Here is a 21,514-nt window from a genome sequence, read left to right as displayed (position 1 = left end):
AAGTTTCCTACCATTGTGTGGGCTGAAGGTATGTGCCTTTCGCCATGTGAGAAGACGACAGATGACATTAATCATTTCAGAAAAATGTGCTGAATTTTATGACCTAGTGACATTTGAGACCAGAATCAACTCAAAGAGCGTGTGGTTTGTTATCTTGTCAGGAGAATGACCCCGAAGAAGCATTTTAAACCAGATTACTTTGTCCATCTTTACGTGCTGCCGGGCAGGTAGCGCTCAGAGCTTTGTACTGAAGGCACCTGCCTGCTGTGTCAGGAGAGGAGGCGTTTGAAAATGAACCATAAAAGTAAAGATATGGGCCAGAAAACCACACTAAAGTCACCAAGAGCAACTCCTAGTAGTCATGTGATCCTCCATTAATATACATGTATTGATAGAAAGTCACATTTTAACTATCTTGGTGGTGCGGCGGTTAGCAATGTTGCCTCACAGTTTGTTGGGGGTCTTTCTGTGTGGAGTTTGCATGTTCTCCTCGTATCTACGTGGGATTGGTCCAGGTCCTCCGGCTTCCTCCCACAGTCCAAAGACATGCAGATTGGGGTTATAGGTTAATTGGAGACTCTAATGTGTTTACGTTGGCCCTGAGATAAACTGGCGACCTGTCCAGGGTGTACCCCACCTCTCGCCCAATGTCAGCTTGGATTGGATTGAGCTCCCCCACGCGATATATAGATAATGGATGGATTGAATCCTCCCAATAAAGTTTCAGTGACAGTGGATGTAAAAAAAATGTTTTCCAAATGTTTCAGGATGTCTACATGCTCCTATACACAAGCTTTTTTTTCAAACCTATGAGCTTTTTCACCAGCTGAGATATTACTTCTTTACAGTTTAATTTCTTTCTTTCTGTCTGGCTGCGAGAATAAATGAATCACGACATACGCAACGAATTAAAGACAATATAACAAATAAAATAAAAAGAGATTCGGGTAATGCAACATGAGGGAAGTCTGTTACTCATAATTCTTTAAGACTGGAAGAACAAAAACAAGTTGTGTCTGATCCTCAGTAACAACTACCCAGCGAACTGTTTAATGCATCATTATCACTATCATTATTATTATGTTTAAGTCATGCCACAGCCTGAAGGTATGCAAATGAGCCTCTGCAGTGAAAACTAATACTGTGGGGCTCACTTGTCTCGTGGCATGATAGACTGTGACAGGCTCAACAGTCCAGTAAAGAGAGCCATTCATTTGGTAAATGACGTGCCCTGGGGTCGAAAAAGGCCTTGAAATCAGGCTGCTTTTCATACAGTCAAGAAAAGAGGCTGAGTCTGACTGAGACGCTCTGCGCTGTGCCTGGCTGCTGCAGCTCCTCTGCCTCAGACGGCCGCTGATCCACATAAACAGCCTATTGTGACACGGCCACATGATATCCAGCGTCTATTAGCCATGGCTCCTGCATATGTCCCCCTTTACAGATGAATGTAAACACAGCTTATGCATGTGAAAAACAAAATGACCCGATTGTTGAATCAAATAAACAACACATCTGGTTCTCGTGCCAGAACATCTTGCAGAACGGTTGTTTCTGGGGGAAAATATTCCAGCGTGCTTGTCTCCAAATTAATGGTCTGTAAGCCAAAACTTCAGCATGAGACAGAAACCACAGAGGCTAGAAGAGGAGAGTGCAGTGTCACATTTCTCAGGCGCTGAGCATCTCGTAGGCAGACAAAAGATCCCCATGCCCCCAGGGCCCAAAGGGGCTAATGAGTGTTTTTACAGTTTCTCTGTCCCGTCTCATCCTTGAAGGCGACAAGAACTGGGTCACAAAGTATCAGCAACTAATTCCTTTGGATTTATGCTGCTTTGAAACAGAGCTGTCGAAAGCAGCACCGGCCTCAGACATCAAGACCAAGAATATCGGAAGCTTTATAGAGCATCATTTTCCTTTGATTGACAACTGCTCTGATACTAAATAAACATGAATTCAGCTCCATTTTGTTCTACAGTCAGTTTGTCAGAAACTCTCACACAACCCTCCACAGTCCACATCTGGACTGATCTGAACATTTTGGACCAAAACCAAACAGACTGTGAAGTACATATGATTATATCCCATTTGACGTCCTTATTTTGGTAAAAGGAATCCCAAGTGGAAAACCATATCAAACACATGTACTTCAAAAAGCCCTCGTCATTCATCTGTAAATTAATCCGAAAACTTAATTTAGATCAACTGTCACTTTATGACTTTAGTTGAGTAGAATATCTCATTTCATAAACATCACTGACTTAGCCATAAAAGACTAGAGTTCTTAAACAAACTTCTGAATGATGTTTCAAAAGATCACATGAGAACAATCGCAGACTTGTTTTTAAAGTTAAGTTTTTCAAACGGAGAACTTAACAAGTTGTCCTCTGAAACATGTCTAAATAAGCTGACATTTTCCCCCTAATGAATCTTCAGAAAACGACCAGTTCCAACCAGAGGACCACATTCCAGTGCAAACATAAAAATACACTCACCACAAACCGGCAACTGGCTGCCAACAGTAGCTCCCCCAGCACTAGCTGCTCCTCGGTTCCTCCACGCTGCAGTAAGTGAAGGGCTTAGTTCTGAAACTCAACTGAGTTCAGCGAGAGAAGGACGAGGACATCCTGAAGTGAAGGGGAGGGGTGTTCACCACGCTCAAATCAGAGGGAGTTTGGTTGAGAGAAGGTTGTGGGGGGGGAGTTGCAACCACACATGACGCTGCTGGGTGGGGCTGTTCTACCCTCTCCAGCTGCGGCCCCAGGGACCGGCTGACTCACATGTTCAAATAAACCACCACCTCTTATTGTGTGAGAGTGTGCCTAAGTGTTTATGTCTGCAGGAGGCTTAAAGAGATGTGTCAGGCCAATATGGTTTTTATAAGAGATGTTAAATATTGACCCATGATGCATCACTCTGCCCATATGGAGATTTCTTTCTTTTCAGTTGAGCCTTTTCTTAAATGAACACACAGTCTGTATGTGTGTATTTATGGGAGTTGTCGGTAGGTTGCAGCCCCTGGAGCTCAGACTGTGTTCAAGTTGTTGTGGGGTAATTTCAACAAGGTAGTCTGGGGGGCATGAGGTGCTTTAAAGGTAACAATACAAACCTTAAATCAGCTCTTTAGCAAACTGGTAGCTACGACATATTTGGGTCAGGCATAAGAAAATAAAATCAAACTAAACTAGAATGCACTCCATAGAGCTTATACCTCCGCCAAGGCCCAACAGTCCCCTTAAAATCAACATCCGTGAATTATTCCCTGTGAAAATGGTGAAAATATTCAAATTGATCTTGCAAAGTTAAACAAAGGGAATAAAAATCCCTGGATCCGCCCCCTGATCCAGATCCGCAGCACAATTTAATGGGTTGACGGAGGTTATCAGAGGACAATAAAAGTCAAAATGTCAACTCCTCGGGTCCATTAAATCCAGTTAGAGGAGTGACTGATGCCGGCTGCCGCTGTTCCATCTTTTCAAGTTTGTGTGGTTTCTCCTGGACAGTTTTCATCACAATTTCCCACTGCCCCACAGCAATATGTGCCAACATTATTAGTTTTATATATATTGAATTTAATCTTGAAATTTCAAGTCTTTACTCAACATTTCAACTTTATTCATGAAATGAAAAAATATATCTTATACTCTTCTGTAGGTAGCCACTGTAAAAACATTAAAAATGGGAGTAGTATGATCAGTTTTCTTGCTTTTTCTCTGCAGTCTAGCTGCTGCTTGTGGATCGTTTTTTGATTTATTCTCAAACATCTCTCTCTGGGTTTTTGCCTGGAGAGTGTGTACATCATACGACAAAAATAAACCCCGGCAAACAAAACAGCCAAGTAGGTCAAACCGAATATAAACATTGACAACAAGGTAGGTACAGCGGCTCACCCAGTCCCATCCCTCCTGTCCCTCTTTAACAATCACCTAAATATATGTTTGAAAAAAATACTCCAATAAAATATTATCTTAAAACCTGACCAACAGCATAAACTTGTCAACTAATTAATGTCTGAATGTTGAACAGACATTGATAAGTCCTATGAATCAGAGGCTTTTTAAACCCAACATGTCCAAGTACCAGCAGGTGGCAGCAAATAGTAACTCAACATCAATGCTTATCAGCTACTTACTGATGAGCCAATGATCGAGTGCTATGTGGAGTGATGGCGAGTTGCAAAGTGAAAATTGACATTCAAGTGGAAACTAAATATTATTTTTTCAATCCGCAAAAGTAGGGATGACAAGAACACCTCTGTGAACCAGGTAACGACGATATCCTATTACATTTCAGTCGAGTTTAGCAGCAGAAGTAAACGAAGATCTAAGAGATCCAGAACCAGAAGAAGCAGCACCAGTAGGGCTTCCCTCTTCTGCTCACTGCAGTGTTTTTTACAAATCAACAAAGGCATCTTTACATATCCTTGAGGCATCAAGCAAGTATCAAGGGTAGTGACCTTGTTTGCTTGTAGTATTAGTGAGATTAAGCGAGGAAAAAGAACCCCTCAGCATCTTTGTCTAATCGTGACCCTGCCGCCTCTAATCTTCATCTTTAGCAACTGACCACTGACTCCAGAGCAACGAGCGGAAGCAGCAGGAAGTAACAATGCCAGTGTCAGATCTGCGGCAGGAGGCTGCAGATTATGTTGAGCTGCAGATGGATGGCGGAGGTGGTGCTGGGGTGCGTTCTCTGTGCGGAGCCAAAGGGCCCAGGCAGCTCCTGCCGCAAAGGGCAGCTTTCCGCCTGGCTACACAGCGGTGGTCTGCACGTCACCTCAGAGCACAAGGGGTAGCGTGGAGATAGGACGCCATTCCTTCCTGTCAGCCAAGCTTCTTTACCGTCATAATCAAGTTTTCCTGTGCTGACCTGGAGCACTCGAGATCCCTGTCCGAGTTTTGAGCCCCACAGAGATCGTTCAGTGCTCAAAAGAGACACAATACGTACATTGCATATCGGAAAATATCTAATACCTATATTCTGTGTTTGGGTCCAATTCTAAGGAAAAACCTGTCATGGTTTGTATTTTACAGTTTCTCTGATGGTGTTTTGTATGTGTGACTTGAGGTTATTTTCTCAAAGCAGGTAGAGCCATGAAATCATTCAACAGCATCACAGAAAGTGGAATCACATGTTCTTTATGTGCTCTGCCCTCCGAACTACAGAATCAAATCAGGCTCAATTAAACAAGTAGAAAAGGTAAGGACACGAGGAATTTACACTTTTGTCTTCGAGTGTAACGCTTATACTTACTTCATATTATATTCACAGTATACGGTAGTCATTTAATTTTAAACATTATGCTTGATCAGATTAATTATTCATAATACTGTATATAATAGACATACCAAATGCATTATATTGTATGTACTAAGTCACTTTAATCTTTAATGGTAAAATTTGTTTCGATTCACTTAAAAACTTTTACACGTGCAAATTCTACTTATATCCGTGCACAAAATATTTCCCCACATGCACAAAATATTTCTTAAGCTACAAAACTGAAATTGCAGAGAATGTTTTCCAAATTCACACTTTCAGATACGTGAATGCAATTTGTTCACATGCACACAAAAGGTGACACACAACTGCAGGATGTTTGAATAAAATGAATTGTTTCAAAAGCTCAGGATATTAATGGCCCTCATTTTGACTCCATGCAGGGCTCCCTTAAGGGAAAAATAGGATCAGTGGACGAGCTCAGCCATTCATGTCTGAGTGGTAAGTGGATTGTGACAAGTCCCAAAAGAGAGCTTGACGAGAGGGGTCACATTGTGACATGCGTGGTGCCAGTCAAAGACACACACACTGCATATAGAATACCTCAACTTGTCTGAACTGCATGAGCGAGGTCTGCGATACACAGCTCTGCTTCCACTTTTCAGCCTGTCACTCACTGAGACATTTTCTCTCACTACTGACAGAGGGAGAGAGAGAAGACCTGCTTTCGGTGCACAGCTGTAACGCTCTCATTCTGAATGCATTAGCAACACTAACTCCAGACAAGGATATAAGGATACGTAATGATTTTTTCAAATGATACACACAACCAAAACACAAGACGGCTTCCAAAAAGCAAATTAAAATCTACAATGGTGTCTTCTGCCATGCAGCAAAAAACAATGAAGATCATGCCAGAGAGGGAAACCAGCCAGAGGTCCAGATTAAAAAACGGACGCTAGTGAAACTCTAAAGAAGATTAAAAGGGCAGACAGGAGGCACAGGTCAGACCCTTTGTCTACAGCTCTAAATCTTGCAAATCGGATGGGGATTTTAAACATTAGCTTAAGACACATAGCCCAAATTTAAATTCAGGACATGGTTGTCTCTAAAAAACCCTCAGCAGAACAATTTTCATTTTGGAAATATATATAATATATTTTGGGGAAAGTATCCAGTGGATTGTGCTGGTTCTTATCTTGTTTTGAAGGATGCAGCTTTTGGATTGTCCCCATTCCCTGAAGCATGTGTAATTCAGCAGTTCAGAGATCAATCCGTGAATCATCTTCAAATTTCAGTTAAATTACATGCATGGAAATCCTGTGTGTATTAAATCCCCTCTGGACGGCAGAGGGTTTTCATGGCGGGGGAGGCCTGTGGATTGTTCCCATTCCTTGGAGCATGTTTAATTCAGTGGTGCTGAAAACAAATACGTAAACCTCCCCTTTAAAATTCAACACAGTTCACAAATAGAAACAGCATGTGTATTCACATTTGTAATGTGGGCTCTGTGAATGGTTGTGGGTTCGTTTGTGAAGCAGCCCGTGGATTGTTCAGGTTCCGTGGACCACATTTAATTTAGAGGTGCTGAAATCAATTCATTTGCCCATCTCCCCCAATGCTCGGGTAATTACCCTTCTGTGACAGTGCTGCCATCCCCTGAGAACAGACTGCCAGCTCGCCACGTCTCTGGCAGAATTATCAGCCCTCACCCCTCACAAGACCACAACATCCATGATCCTCCTGTGAGATACAATGGAGGAGTCAAGGGCAGCTGTCAATCATGAGGCGTAAGGGCACAGGGGCCCCTGAATGAGGCCATTCTACGGGGTTTCAAAAACAAGTGAATTGTTCCCGTCAGGAAAGAAAACACCCGCCGGACATTTCTCTTTTGAAAGGTTTTGTGGGAAAAACGTACTGAGGAGACATTCACTTAACTTTGAAAAACAGCATGGCAACAGTGCACGGTAATAAGTGGGATGAAGAAAAGACAAAGGCTACACCTTTCAGCAGAGATGTGACTGGTGTAGAAAGTTCAACAATGTTGTCTATGAATAGATTTCATGCAAACTAGGCAGTTTGGTGTCTGCGTTTCATATTCATTCAAATAAAGTGGTACAGAGTAGACAGCAGCCAGTTTTAAGCCGGCGGTGACACAAGCTGTTGCACAGACACCGACCAACCAGAGCCGTCCTCTTAATCCGCGGAATTCATGAAATCTTACTAAGATTGTTTGTTTATGTTTATTCACTGCCAGCATCTCTACCAGACAGACCAGTTGTCCCTCCCCTGATTCTCTGATCTCATTCTCTGGCTGCTTTCACACGTTAACTACCAACCTGACATTTTCTAGACATTACCCAGAGGGGCTGTATGTGTGAATGCAAATGTCTGAATCCGCTGAACAGCACATTAAACAGACTTTACTCTGCCAGCTTCCTCGTGGTAAGTCCATGTAATGTCCAGTAATGTGTGAGTAGTGGTGACATTTCTACCCTCGTTCCGGCAGCACAGCTGAACTGTGCTTGTCACCTTCATGCTCTGCACAGATGCCACAGCTCACCTAAACCAGACAGAGCATTTACAATAGATGAGAACATATCACATTCTCAGTTTTCTATGCTGCATGTGTGAAAGGGCAACTCCAGACAAAGCTGAGACGACTCTATAACAGCTTTTGAGAACTGCGTCTTTACACCGCGGGGACATTCAGGGGACCAGGCGCACTAATTGCACACGCCCCTTTTGACAGCCCCGGACATCCCAACAGAGCTGTTGACAACATCTCCTGTCCAACTCCATTTACCTCCTCCTCCTAACTCTCAGATGCACAGTCTCCTCCTCTGTACACATCCATCCTACATCCATTAATGAACGTTAAATGCAGCTAGCCAACCGTGCTCTGACATCATAAGAATTGCATGAGAATCTATGGTGAACCTGAAAACCCATTAGAAAATAGTTCAACATACAAGATAGGTCAGAGATCTATGATGGATGAAATTCTTGATCTGCTTAGGACAGTGTAGCTATTAAACCTTAATTTCCTAAAGCTCAAATATTCCCATATACTGGTAAACACAAGTAAAACATAATTAATGCTGCCACAGTTTCATATACATACACATATATAATTTCACTGGGAAAAGATTCCTCCAAGATGCACTGCTTCAAAAGTCAACATAACTGATTGATTAAATATACAGTACATATCATGGCTGACCCAAATGCTTCAAAGCTGTCTGTTGCCATGGTAATCAACATCCAAATCAGGTTTCAAATGCTACAGTTTAAATATTAATCATCATATCTGCATTGGCACAAAACCCAATAGTTCATGAAATGGTGAATAGGAAGTATGGATCAATGTTAATTAATCTGTTAGATATCTTTAATTTGATGTGATTTGTTTTATTCATCACAACTATCAACTAACTCTATCGAGATGAAAGTCAAGCATCTGCAGAAACTTCCAAATTAATCGAGATGACCTCCAAATCACCAAAAAAGAGGAAGTAATAGCTTCATCGTATTGCAGCTGCTAAAGTGTTTAAACATCCTCACAGCCACATTTTGCAATCAATGTGCCGCATTGAAGTTTTATTATCAATTAGAAAACAGTGTTCACTTGTAAATACTGCAGAGGTTGCAACTATTTTGTACAAACACGATCCTCATGATTATGTGTTTGGGCTATAAACAATAAAATGAAGTGAAATGCTCTGTAAAGATGAGCTTTTACATCAGAGATCAATTTACAAGATCTGCAATATTGTAAAAAATAGGGGCGCATATTTCCATCATGACCAAACAGTCCCCTTATGAAAACACATTCTTTAACAAAGTTGTGTAGTAATCAGTCCAGTAGTTTTTGCGTAATCCTGCCAACTATCAGACAGAGAAACAAACTGAGATGAAAACAAAACCTTAATAAAGTGTGTGATATTTTTACCTCCTTGGCGAAGAAATATCACACATTTTAATAATGTAAAGTGCTTAAACTGTTCAAGTCAGACATTAGCACTCATGTAAAGCAAATTGAATAATTAAATTCATGCATTATAAACCATATCCCTGCAGCAGGCTATACATTTCACACAACACATACTTTGGTGCTTTAATGCAATTTAAATCAACTAATACAATAAATGATTTTAAAAAGCGCTTCAATTTCAGGATCTATATCTTAAGGCCATATGATAAAGGTTAAAATATAAATAGAAGGAACCCTGGTGTTCATAGAGTAGTTAGTGATACTATAACCCACCAAACACTATAACGTTACATTATGATTACTTTATCTGCTGGGATTTGTCAAGTCAGTTGGATTTATTTTATTTTAGGTCATGTAATTATAGGAAAGTCTTGTTCTGATCGAAAGCTCATCCGAATCTGACCCTCACCCTCTCGGAGGAACATCGAGCCTCGATGGCCCATGGATCGTTTTCTTGATTGAAAATCTCTACGTCTCACACCAACCATGTCGTTCCGTTTCCTGTCTTTTACTCTCCTAATTCATAACATTTAGTTTTTCTCGTCTCTTTTGTCCCACTTCGCTCCCCTTTGGTCCTAATGTCTTTTCTCCTTTACTTCCTGTCACCCAGTGTTCCTACCACTACAGTTGGATGCCTCCATTTGCTTCATGATGCATGAAAAAAAAGGTATTATCTTGTATTATGTCAGAGATTGTATCCTGAGAGTTTCTAAATTAAGACTATGCATTTTGAATATTGAATGTGGATAATAAAAATAGATGATTCATACACTGGTGTCCTGTGGTTTAGTGAAAGCCTTTCTCCTCCCGAGGTGAAATAAAGGCCACGACAAGGTGAGGAAGAAATGAGACAAAGAAGCTACAAGGAGAAATGCCAAGTGGCGATGAAACTTTGATATCGACCGTCTACATTGATGGGCAGTATTTTTAATAATGCACAGAAGTCAGATGGTCCTGACGAGGATGAAATGTGAAGTGTTTTGATTGAATCTAGTTGATGTGAGACAAACATCAGGACATGAATATGTATTAAAAAGTATTCATGGGATGACGATTGCACTTACCCAACACTCCACCAGACAAGAGGCTTGTTTAAATTCAGACTCAGACTCCTGTAATCCTCTCTGCTGCATTTGGCAAAGTGATAACGTGTGCAGGGAGATGACCCTCAATTAAAATCCCTCGATTACTACTGAAATTGGACATCCGCTGATGCCAAGGATTTGGATCCAGATCATAGTAGCTATCACACTCCGCACAGTGTGTTTTTATCTTCCTACGTTAATAAAATGACTAATAAAATCCCACTTCCTTTGTCACAGAAATGCCCGTTTCGCATTTATTTGCAGCTTCCTATCACCCGAACATTCACATCCTCATTTTAAGAGTCCCTTTTTTTACAAACAGGTGGACAGTTAACACAAACATAATTGCTATCAGACGTAAGCAGACTGACGGAATTGAAAGCCGAGTCTCTGACAAAAACAGAGAGCTTAATATGTTCTTCTTCCTGTTCAGGTTTGTGTGTCTGTGTCTGTGAGTGTTTGGATTACAGGCACTACTGAATTCCCCTAAATGTCTTTCCACTCGAGCAAACATGTTGGAATCTTCAAATATCAGAGCTGCAGTGTTGGTTTTCTAGTAACGTGGAGCCCAGCTGAGCACATTTTATCTCCTTCCAGTTGCTCATCCATGTGATTTCAGTTAAGCAGCTGCGGCTACATGAAAAGGCTGGCTAATTATTTATTTGATTGCAGTCAGAGTAGAGAGGGAGGCAGAGGAAATCGGGTCAAAACGATCCAGCTCTAGCTTGGACTGAGACAACTGACTAACTGAAATTCTACAGGTATGAGCGTGCAGGAGACCCCGATGTCGTGAATATAAGCTGCACTGAGTATCTGTTCCCCTGTCCCTGGCATTCATGGTTATTGCTTTATTTCACTGGTTACAGGCATGTGCAGTGTAAAACCATCTGCCCAGCCAACATGACTGACCCTGAACATCATTTCAAAATTATTTTCCGAACCCGGCATGGTGTTGCCACAGTGTAGTTTACATGAGACACTGTCAGTTGTTGGCTATGTTTGCCTGGGCTGTCTTATTTACAAATCAGTGATCAAGGTAAGAACCTTTTTATGGAAATGTTTTTCAGTAATTCATCAAATTGTTTTTGCTGTACCCTGGTATACTGCTCAGAAAATGAAAGGGTAAATGAAGGTTGGAATCTCTGTTGTCTCCAGAGAGGAGATGAAGAGGGAGGTCACGTCTCCCGTTTAGAAAAAGACATAAAAATGAATGAGAAATAATCAAAAACAACACTCCTCCTTTCTCTGGAACTCACAAGTAGATTTCCTCGCTCTTTCAAAATCTGGCAAGCATGTGTGACACTGACACAGGTGCCAGATTTGCTGAAAACAACCCTGCCGTTTGCAGTGCTCTCTGTCCACTGGGCATCTTTAGCTCATACACTGAATGTTAGCGCCACAGATGCGATTCAGATGTTTTTGCAAAGGCCACACAGTGTGCAACTGATTTTATCAGTTGACCAGACAGTGAGCGTCTCAAAGGGAGTCCATAATCTGACTTACTGTGCATTTAGGGATATTTAAGATGGTAGAGCAGCTTGTGTTTGATTTTATATTGTTGGACAGAATAAAAGTCAAACCTAGAGTCACAATCACAGAGCTGGATGAAAATGGTAAGAGGATATTTACAGGAACAGTTTTCATTAGTGGAAATGGCCCAGATGTCGTCCTTTGGGGAGATGGGGAAAGTGGGCAAAACTAGAATTTGGTCTGATGATCACGAAATGGAAAATATTTGGAAACCAGTTGGGATTTCTATATTATTTCAACTCAGGCGTTTTAAGGGCCGACTAATAGGTAAAAAGAAAAACAAAAGCCTAAACACTGAGACAGCTCTAAAAAACTGTATATACAACAAATATATCAAATCAGTCCAGTAATATATTGTTAAAATCTAGTTTGCTGATAATACCCAGCATTCTCTGTGCTCCATACAACTGTATGGTCACTTTGGAGGCTGCCCTCTGCTTTTGAATCATAATACATTAAACTGTTATATCCCAGAGGGTTCAATTTTATATGGTGACAAGTCATAAATACATAATTTTACAGAGCTAATGAGATAGTAGATGAACGCAGTCACGTATCTAATATTGACTTTATTGGCCACCGTGGACCATCAAGACCATTATGTGATTCATGTAAGTGTTAGAGAAAAGTGCTGGAATAATGGATACGTGCATTTGATTTGGAAATGACCTTGAGAATGATATCAAGACAAGACAGGGAAGGTGATCAGTATATGCATGTAAGACATTAATCTGTCCTGACTTGTTAAACAGGAAATAACCTCCGTTTAACTCAAGAGGAAATATTTGACATTTAATAACAATTAAACAGCCGATAAATGAAAAGTATAATCACTAAAAACCAGTATCTACCCCAAACCTCCTCTCAAGAAAACAAAAAAATGTATTTTGTAAAAGAAGGTCTATGACAAAATTCACTGTGGGGAGCTGGAACAAAAAGCCAGGCCAGAAGTCAAGCCAAGCAGCTATCTCTTACTTCACAAATTTACATTCATGGTTGAACCTGTGCAGGTCTGTCTGTCTCATGTCATCCATGTAAAATCTCTTGCACTTCGAATCGATTTTTCTGCAAGGCTGAATCCAGAGAGGAACCTTAAAAAGCTGAAAGCTAAATGTCAGCGGCTCTGACCTCTTCCTTGTTTACTCCACTGCCACTGCTTTTTTACAAACTGATTTGGGGAACCTATCTCGGATCCATTACGTTAAGAAACACTTTGGAGAATAACGTATAAAAGTTCAAGTCATCCAAGTGTCCACTAGTGACCAAGTGATAAAGATCCACGCTCAGCTAAATAACATGATTTCAGACACTTATATGCATTAAAAGGAAACGTAAAAGCAGGTCTGAGTGATAGATATTTAATACAGTGCATCTGACCTACAAATCGAGGCAGCCAGCCTGCAGACAGTCACCGGCTCATGAGGCGCAAACGGGACTTCTTCCAGGAATGATCGCAAACTCATGTCACGCAACACACTTGAGGAATCTTAGACAACACAAAAACAAGGACAACTGTGTGGCATCAAGTGTCATTGCCAAAAATGAACACAGCAATAATTCATGTTGGCTGAGTCCAACACCCATCTGCTCAGTGTGAAGTCTGACTAAGGTTCCAAGTCAGAGTGTGAATAATTAAAAAATAATCAAAGTAGTGTGAGGAGTCTACTTGGTCTATATAAGTCGCATATGAATGGTGTTTACATGTGATGTGCTTGGTTAAAGACGTTAAAAAAACACAATCTCTGACAATTTTCAAATCAAATTAAACTGGTTAGCAGAATGTAAAATTAGATCAAATCCAAAGCAGGTAGCAGTTCCGGCCACAGGCAGTGATTTCAGTTGGTCAGGTCGAGTGGCTTGATTTGAATTAATTTAATAAAACATATGTAATTAAAATGCAGCATTTTACAGCACTGTTGACACTTTCCTCTAAATACACTGTCCTCTGTCCTGTGGATGAACCCCATCCATCTGTTACACCAAGGGGATTAAAACAAATGCTTAATATTAGCCAACAATCGAGCCAGGACCTACAACAAACTGTGCTCAGCTGAGAACAGTGTTTAATTAAATTGTGTTATTATTCTGATGCTGTATTAGGGATCTTCACTCAGCTATCGTTGACCTCCGGTACGGTAGGTTTTCCAAATTAAAAGGGACATTTTCCTACCATGGAGAGGACAATATGCTAATCTCCAATCATGCCACCTTCTAAAACCTTTTCCCTGAACTTGAAATTTAAATGCCAAGAGCTTTGCATGTTTGGAAATAGTGACATGTGACATTTAGGAAACTTTCTGCAAGATGTAAACTGTCTCATTTGATAAAAGTCAAGAGAAGGTATGCAGCAGGGCAAAAATAAAGTCTTAATGAGTCAGATCTCTCTATTTCTAAACAATTTATTTTAATATTCATTAGATGCACAGCTGGAGGGATGACTAGTCTCACCAGTGAATCACCGTGACTAGAACCCACCAGCCCTGGGGGGCCAGTGGCCCTGGTGTGGTGCTACGTTGTCCTCATTGTGCCATATGGAATCTTTTTTTTAGCTTGTCTGCACTAATCTCAGTGAAAGCCAAGGGTACACCAGAATACATGCCAACTTCTGAAATCTGCTAGTGCAAAGGTGAACCACAGGCTTCAGTATATACTACAGCTGTCTAGCTGGATGGACGTCTGTGGGAGCCTGTGACACTGGGCAGCAACACAGACGGGGGTTAGTCATGAATGGAGACTCCACAAGGTACTTACAGTCGCCACTTAACCCACAGGGTGTCAGCGAGCTAATGACTGCTCTACATGCCCTGATTAAAACTGTTGGCGAATCCTTTACAAGTAGCAAGAAGATACAATTGTACCAAAATATTGCGTATTTTTGAAAGATGACTAAATCAAGCATTACTGTCCCAAATATCTGTATGATCCCAAATTACTTTTCAAAGGGCTTATTTAAATCCCTCAGCACCTGTGGTCAGGCAGTAATTAGTGTGAATTTTAAGGGTTTTAATATTTTTTAAAAATAATAATAATATTTTTAATATGTTTTTTTATTGATATTTCAAAATATATCATATTTCAAATCAGAGGTTTCCATTTTTTTCACAATTAAAATTGTTCAAAGTCTGAGCATGTCATGAAGCAGCATGGGGGCGGTTGTCTTTACCACCATTGATGATGGCACAAATCATGCTCACGGATGAGGTCTATATTAAAGCTTTATTCACAATACACAGCAAACAGCAAATAATAAACATGATCCATTACAAGTGACCAATACAAACAGTGGAAGGAAATGACAGCTGACTGGCTAACTGGGCTAGCAGAGTGTTTTTAGATGTCATTTTCTCCAGAGGTTATAGCAAAGCCACGCGTAAAGCAGATGTAACAATTAAAAGGCGACCGAAATGATATGTCTTGGATAAAATTGAGGATTTCTCTGGGTTTGTTGGAAACATTTGGGATAATGTAAGTACAAGTCAAGAAAATGTAAAAACATAGGTGTGGTCGTTTTAATTTAATATAGAATTGTTACATATTATATCTTTAAGCACCACAAATAGAATCATGCACCTTCATTGTATTGGGAGAGCAGCAGGAGCCTCATAAATCCTTATCAGAGATCTCATACAAACCATATGCAAGACTACCAATCACTGTGTAGTGCTTTTTTAAAAATCTTACAATGACATTATGACTTTATGTGATCTAAACTAATGTTTTTTCTTGTATGGTCGATACACATTGTCTCACTGCAACTTGTGCCCAAACGCATTAGAGCCGAAGCAAGTCAGATACTGTCGATGAACAGGAACACTGCAACACTTCGGCCCCAGGCCCTGAATGACATCATCATATCATACATCAAGGTCAATCACTTGCTTTGCAAATGCCGCCTCTCCATCATGTATTCTCTACGGCATATGACCACACACATGCTGAACACAATATCCAGATACCACTCAGGAGGCAATTCTCTGCAGTCCTGAAAGTGAAGCTTTTCTGACCAAAGTGGGCACAGAATTCAATTTAACCTCAAGAGTGCATCATTTTGAATGTGGTAATATTCTGCACTAAAAACAATAGACAAGTCAAACCCTGTAAAAAGGTTTTTGTTGCAGCCAGAGGAGTTGTCAAAGTGCTCTAATGAGACCAGTGATACAAACAGGTTTGGGCAATTGGAAGAAAACAAGTCCATTTCAGTTGTTGTTGTTTTTTTTTAATGAGAAGTGATTCATAAACCATAATTGAGTACAAGACCAAACACTTTAAAAAGGGCAAATTTTCTTTCATTTAGAAGCTGGAAGTGTCCTTCATCCGACTGTTTGTTCAAATAATGCTGCACAGCGGTAGACTTGGTCTTTTCAGCATGTTGCTGTTTCTTGATATCTCCCCCCTGGGCAAATACATCAGCGTATCGCCAAACCGTAGATGCAAGCAACCACAAGAGATATCCATAGTTCTGATAAATAATTCCAGAAAAACTCACTGTGCCTACATGTGCCCATTTATTTAAATGCAGTATCAAATGTCCCAGATTTTGCATGATTATGTTAATGTGGGGAGAACAGAGTCGTATGTAAATGGGGCTGAGAACACGTCTTTGTTGATTAAAGCATGAATAATTCTGTTAAAAGCATTGTATTCCAATAAGTAATGATCTGGGAAGTCATTACAAAACAAATAGGGCACAAGCACAATCAATGAGGCAGTCGCAGGTCTGCAATTTATCACGTTCTTCTTTTAGAAAATGTAAAAGTGCCTTTTTTCCTGACTGTTCTATAAAGATTCTAAATAGGGGGGGGAAAGGATTTCTGTGCTACATTTAGGCATACTTAATGGAATTGATAGAAGTGTGCCAGAGGGAATTCCCTAAGCACATGGTAATTGATGGTAACGGTTGATTGCATCGAGTCACTTAATTCCACACTTGCGTGAACATCGGTGCAGATTTAAAAAAGATAAACACATAAAAACAGATAGGAGTTTATTTGGTTCTGTTCCCCAGGTTCCACTTACTATGCATATTGGTGGAAAGACAAGGTAACCCACAAATAAAATAATGGCATGAAGTTCCGGAAGTGACTAATACCCCTGGTGGCATAGACAAGCTACGTAGACATAAGCTGTATAATATCACCGTGTTGGCTGGGGGACGGTGATTTACCAAGCTACCGTGTTTGGCCCATTTGAGTGCTAAGCAGAATGGGTCGATTCTATCATAATACATCTCATTTAACATTTCACTAAGCCACTTGGCAAAACCACCAGTGGAGGTTTACAACACTCGTAGCATGTCTGGTTTGCTCCCTGGCAGCATGCAGGTCCTTTCTGTGTTAAACACAACTCCAGCACACAGACTCAGTGGAATTTAGAGGAATCAACACAACGTCACACTAAGTTTATAGCTGGAGAAAACCCAAACAGAGAATTGAGATGATGCAGATGATGAGAGGTTTCAGGAGGACCATGTTTCAGCATTTGGGTGTTTATCCCAGTTATCTTAACATAAGCATGTTAGCTTTATACAGTTTGTTCTGCCTGTTTAATATGACACAGCCCAGATCTGTAGATTTTTGTCCTATTTTGACCACTTGTGAATTCTCTGTGTGTTTGTGTATTTTGAATATTGACATTAATGGATGGTTATTACGCTAATTAGGTTTCACATTAACACCCCTGTCTGCTTGTTGGTTGATTGGCTAGTTTGTACATTTTCAGCAGGATAAAAAAAAAAACTACAGCACAAATTTCCAACTTTTGGGGCGGATACATCAATTTTTATCACTTTCTTAAATATTGTGAGATGAGATCACTTTTTCACAGATTTCCCACAGAATAATAGTCCCTCCAAAAGAAGACAAAGCATACCAGCAGCGACAACCCTTTCAGTGAGTCCTCTCAACAAAGACTCTTCAATAAACAGTGAGTCGTATGAATGTAAGCAAACGAGAACAGAAGTATGAGATCCTCCACTATGACTACAAACCAAACAGCCACCACTGAGGAGAATGAAACCACCAACAACTTTACTAGTTCTCGACAAATGCAGTGAGGGAACTGACCAAAGCGCTTCAGGCCCAAACAGCAGTGCCCTGTACAGATATAAAAAGTGACAATCAATTATTCACAAGAGGCATTTCTCCTTATGCAGGAACGCGCAGAGTGCAACAATTTTGTTTGCCCCGATTCTTTCAGTTTATAACACAACACCAACCCTAATGGCTTCAGAAATATACTTTTACAGGACTATCACTTTCCCCTTGGCTTCCCAGTGTTCACCTCAGGGACACGTCGTAGTCGTACAGTACACATGAACTATTGTACCAAAGATCACTGCTCACTGCCATCTACTTCCCCAGGAGGCATCGCCTGCTCCTCGGAAGCTTTTTTAAAGGCGCAGGCTTTTTCACCGTCACTGAGGCAGCACAAACATTGCTATCTGTTATTTAAAAGACTTGCCACATGCATTCAGATACACCATGAAATATGTGCAGCGTGGATGCACTTGATCAGACTTGATGAGAAGAGGATAAACACAAATCCAAGCCGGCTTTAACTCGTTAATGGAAATCTACCACGGCCAAACAACGAGGGGTATAGATTATCACTTTACATGTACATTTGCTTGCCTGGTTTAATGCTGGTATCAGTTATGAGAACCAAAAAAAAATGTTTGTGCCTTGAGATAGCAAATTCTTCAATGATTACATCTTTCAAACAACTTTATCTCGAGGTTCCTCAATTATCAAAAGACATAAATCCAAAGTATTTCCACCCTGGGTTTTTTAGATTTCCCTAAGTGCAAATTCCTCTCTCTGTGGCTGAGTTTGGTTGAAGACTCTGCCAACATTTTTACACGGTTGTGGTTGAATTATTCATTCAATTCAGTTTGACCTACATTTCACTTTCAGTCAGTCAATGAAAGTGATATTGTCAGACTCCTGTCCATCATTCAGGGCAGCAGCTCAGGCCCTGAGACAGAAAACTGCAGTAGTGCTGCTTTTTTATTTTCAAGTAGTTTTCACAATTGATTGCAGGGTTTTTTCTCAATTTTATTTTAGAATCAAATTTAGAATATTTTGTTGACAGCCCTTCTCACAAACATTATAGTTGCAAGTCTGTCCAGATCTTAAAAGACTTTTAAACTAATCATTTACTGACCAATTTATATCTGATATGTAAAAGAATTAACAGAAGTAAATATTTTACATGTCATAACCTCCATATACAGTAGTTTAGCAGAAAAGCTTTGAACCAATGTTTGCTGCAGTTCACTTGCTTATTTGTTGTTGCCCGCACTGTTTGAGGTAGATGCAAGTAGACAAGCACTGACAGTCCACATACTATTCTCGACTGAATAAATTCCTTGAGTTCATGGAGTGACAGCTTACTCATACCGTCTTTGTTGCAACACAAAATATTCAGGTGGTCGTAATCTTAGAAATTACATGATTTGATATACTAGTAAAACAGAGTTAAAAAGAAAAAAAGTGATGATTTTTTGCGTGACATCAGTCTATTACACTGAGGTGGAGACTACCTTTTGCTCCTCTGTTAAAATTTGCAACACAGAGCAGTTATATATTTTTAATGGAGGTACAGCAAAGGTGAAACATCTCACACCGGCAGAGTAGTCTGAACCTGTCATGTCTGGCACATAGCAGCACTATTCTGTAACAACTGGCTTAAGCCACACTCGAGATATGTGCACTCTGAGCACACATCTCAATTTCACTTTTGTTTTAAATTTACTTAACCCAGATATGTGCTCTCAGCCACTACTGTCACTATTGTGAATACCCACATGACAAGATAAAGTACAGAAGCCCCATAGGTGAGGAGTATATGTTAAGAGTTTCATAGGCCTACAATCAGAGTCTGACCAATTTATCTGTTGATGGATTAAAACACATCATATCTATGTTTATGTTTAGTGTTAAACTGTTTTGATAACAAATAAAACAAATAATAAATAATGCAGAGAAGATGTGAAACTATGTTTACCTTTTACGTTAAGAAAAAGCATCTTAATTCAAGTTCTGCATATACAAATACATTTTGTGACTTATGTATTTGCGTCTCTGCATGAGTCTCTATACGAGTATATTATAATATATTGTGGTTTTTCTTTGTTATGAGGGTTCGATAAAGGCCATTTTTTTTCAATATATATCTACCAATCGTATCACAAATCTTTTACCCAAAAAGACATTTCTGTCAGGCTAGATTTAAAATGTGGAAGAAATTAAAATTGAATATACTCTGTGGTCTGATTTACTCAATGGTTGTACAATCCGAGTCAGCGGATGAGATGTTTCCTGAAAGGTGTAAGTGAGGCAGTTCATGATTTTTTAGGCATTCTCTAAGACGTGACCACATTAGCATTGATGTAGTCAGTCTGGTGGATATGACGTGTATTTTCCTACTTTCAGAAGAATACTGGGCTGTTAGGGTTTTCTATTGCAGGCTCGGGTTTCTAGCCTAGATTTACCAAAGAGGGGGTTGCATAAAAGATTTCTGTTACAGGGAGCTTTTAGAGAATACCATTTTTACAACTGATCCTTATATATAAACTCATAGAAAGTGAGAATGACAATCATCTAGCCACAACCTTTTTTTCTATATATACTTTTCACAAGAAATGATGACTTAACAGTTCAGATGAGCATATGATGATGCACTGAGACTGAAAAAAAGAGGCCAATGGCTGAACCTGAGGCAAAAGAAACAGAAACACAATAGCTGCTTCATTGGACTTGGATTTCTTGGAGTGAATACATTATGTATGGTGAAAGGGTAAGATTATGCACATTAACCATTCTCAAGAAACCCAATGCAGGAAAATGGATATGAATTGAGAATCATATCCTCTTAATTTCACATGGCAGTGAATACAGGAACTGTCGTATTCTATGCAACTGGGTCGCCAGGGAAGCAGCTCAGCTTACATTTTGTCATGGTTTATTCTATCCAATAGTGTCAGTTGCTTTGTCATATGAAATTTATAAGGGATGGGGGGGTCTAAGCTGCTGAGGAGCTGAAAGTGGGTCATAATCTAAAGATACAGTAGTCGCTGCACTACAGGAGTGTGACCCTTGGCATTCACCTATGAAATCCTCTATATCCTCCCCGAAAGGTCAAGTTCTATTGTTTATGAAATCCCTCGTGTATAGGCAGAGCTTGCCAACGTTTCCCATTCATACGATCTACTTGGGCGGCCTACCCTGGTATATTAAATCTGCCCAGGTAGATAAAAAAAAAAACACTCAGTTCCAAATTAGAAGAGCTTGTTCACATGTAACTGAATGACTTGAGGCATGTCTGTGTGCAACTGCCTTGCTATGCCTGCATATGAGGTGTTCAGGGATCCAGAGTAAATGGTAGTCTCTTCCAATAGTCTTCCTGTAAGAGCACATCTATAAATTGCAGCCAAAGTGGGTTACACTCCCCCCCTCTGAAGTGCATGATACTCTGTATGTACATCAGTTACATGCCGTGCCACCCACCACCACAAGCAAATTATCCACCTGTGGGAAACACAGCTTGCATTGATCCCTACAATGCGACACAGCTGGATGGAAACCAAGCTGTGAAATGTACTATAGACTACCAGTGCATGGAAAGAACAACGAACACTGTGGGGAAGCTGCTCCAGCAGCGACAGTCACTGGAAAAACAGGCAAACTAGAACTAA

General features: G+C 40.2%; 1 protein-coding gene across 2 annotated transcripts in view; it reads right to left on the bottom strand.

Moving 5' to 3' along the window:
- The window catches only part of LOC118117009 (SAM and SH3 domain-containing protein 1), a 48,026-nt gene that overhangs the window by 13,032 nt on the left and 13,480 nt on the right, over positions 1-21,514 (bottom strand). The window contains exon 1 of one of the 2 annotated variants that reach the window (XM_035169026.2): positions 2,490-2,640. The exons of the other annotated variant lie outside the window; for it this stretch is intronic. The gene's annotated coding sequence lies outside the window, so the exon portion shown is untranslated. Of the gene's footprint in view, positions 1-2,489; positions 2,641-21,514 lie in introns of those variants that run through there. 2 annotated transcript variants of the gene reach the window in all.

This window comes from Hippoglossus stenolepis, chromosome 10, assembly GCF_022539355.2.
Source record: "Hippoglossus stenolepis isolate QCI-W04-F060 chromosome 10, HSTE1.2, whole genome shotgun sequence".
In the NCBI taxonomy this organism is placed as follows: domain Eukaryota; kingdom Metazoa; phylum Chordata; class Actinopteri; order Pleuronectiformes; family Pleuronectidae; genus Hippoglossus; species Hippoglossus stenolepis.
This window is presented reverse-complemented; position numbering and strand designations above follow the sequence as displayed.